The 6,361-nt window shown below is 36.8% G+C and overlaps 1 protein-coding gene across 4 annotated transcripts in view; it reads left to right on the top strand.

Moving 5' to 3' along the window:
* SPATA9 (spermatogenesis associated 9) overlaps positions 1-6,361 on the top strand; it is a 56,671-nt gene that overhangs the window by 9,209 nt on the left and 41,101 nt on the right. Inside the window, exon 2 of one of the 4 annotated variants that reach the window (XM_023523441.1) lies at positions 3,163-3,304. The exons of the other annotated variants lie outside the window; for them this stretch is intronic. The gene's annotated coding sequence lies outside the window, so the exon portion shown is untranslated. The remainder of the gene's footprint in view (positions 1-3,162; positions 3,305-6,361) is intronic. 4 annotated transcript variants of the gene reach the window in all.

Genomic DNA, 6,361 nt, shown 5'->3' with positions numbered 1-6,361 from the left:
TTTTTTTTTTTTACGAGAGCTTGCATACACTTCATATAGAGTAACCTAAGCAAAGTCATGTACCGAGGTCGGTAACCACTACAGTCATAAGAAAAGCCTACTTGTTTTTTTACCTGGGTAATTTTTCCCAGAAAAAGAGCTGACAATTTTCTTCTAAATTGTGGATTACTTCTAAATTGCAAGGCTACAATATTACTAGTTCTGTTTGGAGACACTAAAGTGGGAATCCAAAATGTTATTTACACGCAAAATGCAACTACCCTAAGCTGTTTCAGAAAAGTCTAAAATATTCATTTGTTTGTATTTTGTACTTATGTTATCCACCTACTTCCATCATTGTGCTCACTTGTGTTTTTCAAAAACCTGTTCTGTTTTTCAGTTAAAATGTTACTTTAAAATAACAGAGCATATGTTCCTTTGAACCAGGACTGCCTTTCTCTACCAGTATTTTTCAAAGGATTGAACTTCAAAGATATCTGGTCATTTGGCCTTTAATCTGCCTGCTCTGTTATTTAGCCCTGGAAAAATATATATACAAGTATCATAATCAAGCACTATGGATTATATCATTTATTTATGTACAATATTTTTTGACATTTTCCTTTTGTAGCCACTAATACAGAAATATAGGATATTAGATTTAAATGGTGTAACACTTTGCTGATAGACCTTTTTTTGAAGAACTCAAATACATTAAAAAATAGATTATTTTTCAGTATTACTATGATCTGGCTCTAGTTTTAACTATACTAAAAGTTGTGCCATTTGCAATTGCAAATCTTCTTAAGTCTTCCCCATCTTTTGTACTCCTTGTACTTGCCATGCTCATGCCTCACTGCTATGGCCATCGGCTGGATATTATCCGAACTGGGGCGTTTCACAAGCATATGCTTTGAAATGTTCTCTTTTTTCATTCAACAGCTATCACAAGCCACTTAATCTGATTTAGGCCCTCATACAATACTTCTGATCCTTATTTTTCTAGACTTGCTTTTTACTTTTCATGTCCAAATCTATAATCCCATCTGCAGTTTAAAACTCTATTTTACAGTGAACAGCAATTGAAATTTTCTTATAGAGATTTATTTCTGAGGAAAGCCCAACTGATACAATTAAATATGAAGTTGGCAGTTTGTATCCTTGGCGAATCGTCCTTTTGATATTCTAACAAATTGCCTAGCTGAGGCATTTGAATTTTTTGGCTTATCTGAGGGACATTTTTTTCTCTTCCTTTCTTCCTGCTTCTCACTTTCTCTAGAGATTCCCATGGACACATTCTTACACTGATCTCCATGTTCCTCTTTAGAGCCCATTCTGTTTTTTAAATCTTAATCTGGGACTTCAATATTATTTTTGATTGATATGCTCTCCTTTCACCTTCAAATTAAAACATCTGGACTTGTGTAATTATTATGTCTCCAGCTATGCTACCAGTTTCTTTCCCCACTGTAGCTAGCCAGATCCAAACCCCTTCCTCAACCAATAACTGCCCCAGCCTTCCCCACATTCTACTAATGAAGGGGCTTGATCTATGTGTGCTTCTCATGATGTTCTACTGTTACAAGCTTTGTCTGGTGTTAAGACCAGGGTAGGACAAGGGCAATTCAATCCACTAAAAGGTATTCATACTTTCTTAGTGAAATGATAAAGGAAAACAAAGCAAAGGTGCTTCTGGACTAATTTCAGTGGCAAGCAGAGCTGCTCAAACTTTCTTCTGAAATACCCTGAAAAAGAGAAGTATTTGAACGAACTCCTCATCATTCCCATCCCTAACATCCCACCAAGGTGGTAGCATAAGTTGCCCACTGCAAGCCCAGTATTTTTTTTTTTGTCTTCTCAAGTTTTGCCTTTGAGCTATAATATATCCTTATTGATGTAATATAAAAATATGAATTAAATTACCTGACAACAGATGAAATTAAAATATGAGTCTTTTATACTGCATCTTTTCTTTCACATACCTTGGTTTACTACTATGGAAACTGGCAAATCTTAAGGAGAATTTATGAAATTCTAATGGGCAGGCAAGGAAACTTTTTTTCCTAGTGAAATCTGGGGGAAAAATGACACTTTGTTGAACCAGTCAGTTAGAAACTTATCTTTTTGTAAGTGAACAGAAACAAAATAATCAGTAATTGTTATTGGAATGTTTGCCATGTTGGAAACAAATCCTGTTTTTCCTGGTCATTATGTCTAACTCTTCAGAATTGTGGGAAGAGTCAATGATTCTATGAACAAAAAGAATGAGACACTCAGAAATGTGCTATGCTGGCATAACGCAAGAGGCCATGAAGTATAATATAATACAAACAAAACAGACAAAAAAGCAGAGTTTACATTGCTTTGTTTTGTTTTGTGATAAGCGTTTTAGAACTCACTGGCTGTAGCCTTCAAATGGAACAGTCTGTTTCTAGGTCGCTACCCATGAGCAGTCACAAATTGTACACTATTAGTAACTCCCCATGCTAGATTCTAGAATTAGGAGGCATTTCCAGCCAGTGTATTTTATTAACTCACTATGATTTCTAATAAATTACTCAGTCCTCTTGCATTAATCTATGATTACAACAATGTTTTGGTACTGACTCCATCATGATCTCAAATCAATTTAAAAAGAGTTGCTGTTCTAAACAACCAAGCTAGAAATGTCATAGGGAGAGGCCTGCTGAGCTGCTTAGGCTGGCCTCAGGATGACATTGCCTCAGCTAAGTCACATTTTCCAGAGCTCATTCTTTGGTTTTGGAAGCCCAGAGACTTTTATTTTGTCAGGATGTCCAGAGCTGATCATACTCAAGAGATGAGGCTTGTGCTAACTCAATGCACAAGAGGCCAGTGTATAAACTAGAATACTAATTTGCTAATTATAATGAGAAGGGGTACTGTCGAAGGGCCCAGAAACCTATAATATGTGGCCGATACATTGTTTTCTCTGTAGGAAAGCCCACATGGGAGGCACATATTATCTTTTCAGTTCAACATACATTTGTTAAGCATCTAAGGTACAGATCATTTTGATCCCAAGGATGTTTTGTACATATAAACACTTTCATTAGAATCATGGCAGCATTGAATTGTCATAGAAAAATTATTTTCCAAAGCAAACTACATTAAGCCAATTTATGCCTTGATCAGTTTTCTAAAGTCTTCTCTTCTGATTAGCAGAGTCAGCCTTTTAGGAGAGACTAATAACTATCTGCATGATGGAGTTTATCATGAAGATCATCTAATAGCCACATTCACAAAGCCACCTATTAAATGTGGTTCTTAACGCAGAACTTCAGAGGAATCTAATAACCCGCTGAAGGTATGCAAACAATTGCATAAAATGAATATATGGTTTTTTACTAGTAGATTCTTATATCAGGAAGTGACCTAAAAACTTAAAGTCTTCCAGAGCTGACCTGGGCATCTAGGCTACCCACTATTCAAAAACATAGGGCAAATTCTTGAAAACATCATAGCCAGTTTAACCTAACATGCCCCATTCCTGATATCCTTATTACAGGCCCAACTCTAACTTATCCTGGTCATCCGGGTTTGCCCATGCTTTGCTTCCTGCCAATCTTTCTAGTTTATCTTCTGGAATTCCAGCTTGGGTGAGGGGAAGAGCCAGACCACTACTCCTCCATCCTCGGGAAGAACTTACTTTTTTGAGATCCAAGAGAGACTATACTCCCCTTTATCTCTCCTGTTGCTGTCCTTTAGCAGCCTCCCAGCCAACCCCACCAGCTACCCACCCCCACCCACATACACTATTTATTGTTTTTCTCTGTGCCCCAGTTTGTACATGGTCCTTCATGGTGTCCCAGCAATTTCAGCCTTCGCACTGTCCATCCCTGTCTTTGACATCTCCATCCTTCTCCTCTCTTGTGTTTTCTCTCACAGAAAAAAAGGAAGTCTCAGTTTCCCACTAAGGCGACAAATTTATATGCAACCACATACATCCTTTCTTTTTCCTTCAGTCACAGTACAATAAATATCCCCCCTCGTATCCCTCTGGCAATGCTGCATGTGCTTCCCTTTTGACATTGGATGGGCTGCATCCCACCTATTCCCCCTTTCTTCTCCTGTGTCTTCAATGTCTTCAACATTTACCTCTCTACTGATCTTTACTATCAGCGTTTAAACATGTCCAAGACTAGCTACTATTATTTCTTTCCCAGCTGGCTAGAAGCACTGTTTTTTTAATAGAAAATATCTTTTAGTTATGAGTTATTTAATTCTTTCATGTGTCAGAACTCGTATGCTTGTCTATAAAAAATTGTCTTGTCTTTTAAACAGACTTGTTTTAAGTGCTACAAACATGCTCATCTGGAAAATTATTGTGACTTCTAGAATTCAAATATTAAACAAATCCTTATTCTTCAGCATTGATTTCTTCTTTAAATTTTTAAATTATGAAATATACAAAAACATAAAACATACATGTGTAGTTTAATGAATAATTGTAAGGCAAACACTCATTTAACCACCGTTCTGATTATGAAGATACCCCCAACCCATGCATCCCTTCTGAATCATTACCTTCTCACCCTTCTAGAGGTGACCACCACTCTGAATTTTATGGTAAAGTTTCCCTGCTTTTCTTTATTAGTTTAACTCTTTCTTTGCCTATCCAGGTCCACTCTTCTTTCTTCTCCACCCTGCTCTGTATAGTGAGAAGCCAGACTGCATATCAACAGGCTCCTTCTACCTTCTGGCTTCTTGTTGCATGCAGTCAATGGGTAGATCAGATGGAGCAAAATTAGACAGGATGTTTTCCCTTTCTAGTGCCTCTCCTTCAGGGTCTCTCCAAGAGCTGGCTGTACTGGTTTTGTCACCAACTGTATTCATCAGGGTTAGCTAGAAAAGTATAACCAACAGGATGTGTGTGTAGACACTGAACAAATATAACACTGTTATATATACTGAAATGTCATATATATGAAGGAGAGTAGACGCTAATGGCTTATGGTGAAATAATAGCTTTGAGTGGGCCAATGACAGGGCTGGAATCATCTGGAGGCATCTTCACTTACATGTCTGGCAGATGATGCTTGCAGTTGGCAAGGGTTTCAGCTGGGAGACAACCAGATGGCCTACTCAAGCCCTCTCTGTGCCTTCCTCACAGTGTAGAGGTCTCAGGGTAGTTAGACTTCTTGCATGTTGGTTCAGTAATACAGAAGTCAGTGTCCCACTAATCAAAGAAGAAACTGCATCACCATTTATAACGTAGTCTTAGAATGCACACAGCATCACTTCAGTGGCATTCTCTCGATTACAAGTGAGTGACAAGGGAAGAGATTAAAGGGAAGAGAACACAGACCTCATTTCCTGACGAGAGGAGTGCCAAGCCACACTGTAGAAGAGCATGTGGAATGGGAGATATTATTGCAGCATCTTTGGAAAATGTAATCTGGCACATATATTCTTGGTTATAACAATTTAATGTGAATGTCAATGCTTTTATTAGTCAGTGTGTAAGTTTTATGTATAGAATGTCTCCACCACACTGCTGACTTACGTGTCATTGTTGTCCAGTGTTTTGTCCTTTTCCTAAGGTGCTAAACTTGGTCTTCATTATTGTCTTAAAGATCAATGTTTGGTTAGATTTACCCATGTGTTAATGGATCTCTTTTATTAACTTTTTTTCTCACACACCCATTCTTCCTTTAGCTGAATTGTCATTTAATAAAAGTGAATAGGCCTGAGTTCTGGTATTCTTCTTCTTCTGATTTTTGTCGAAAAATACCTTTATTTCACTTTTATTCTTGAATGATAAATTAACTGACTATAGAATTCTAAGATCCATTAATACTTGTTTTTGATGTTAAGTATTTTTATTAAATATACTTTTGTGTCAGAACAGCTTCAGGTTCAAAAACAGGAGGGTCAAAATGGCAAGACTGAACCCTCCATTGCCCCATTATATTATACAAACAACTTGATAAGGTGTGTTCCTGTTAGCAAGGAGCTTATTGTTTCTTTAACTGTAAAGCAAAAATATTAAACAGAAGATGAATAAAGATATACTTTATATACAAATTTTTATATGATATGTATTTTTATATGATATATAATGAAACAAAATAAGTATTGTTGAAAGTTTGGATGATGTACTCAGAGTTTCTGTTTAGGTAAGAGTGAGAAATGGAGAAAATGCCCTCTTTTCTATTTATTGAAAGAAATATTAGAATTTAAGAACTTATTTAAATAATTAAATGAATGAGCAGGGAAGGGAAACAACTTAATTTACCTTTCTGATGTAAAGCAGAGGATCTGCATGAGATCTACCTGAGGTTGACCTGTTGAGGAGTTCCTCTAAGAAGTAACTAAGGCCCCTCTTGATTGTAGAAGACTTCACAGTCTAAAGGAATCAGAT

Source organism: Pteropus vampyrus, unplaced genomic scaffold (assembly GCF_000151845.1).
Source record: "Pteropus vampyrus isolate Shadow unplaced genomic scaffold, Pvam_2.0 Scaffold11, whole genome shotgun sequence".
Taxonomy (NCBI): Eukaryota; Metazoa; Chordata; class Mammalia; order Chiroptera; family Pteropodidae; genus Pteropus; species Pteropus vampyrus.
The sequence above is the reverse complement of the archived record's forward strand: the minus strand, read 5'-3'. Positions and strand labels throughout refer to the sequence as shown.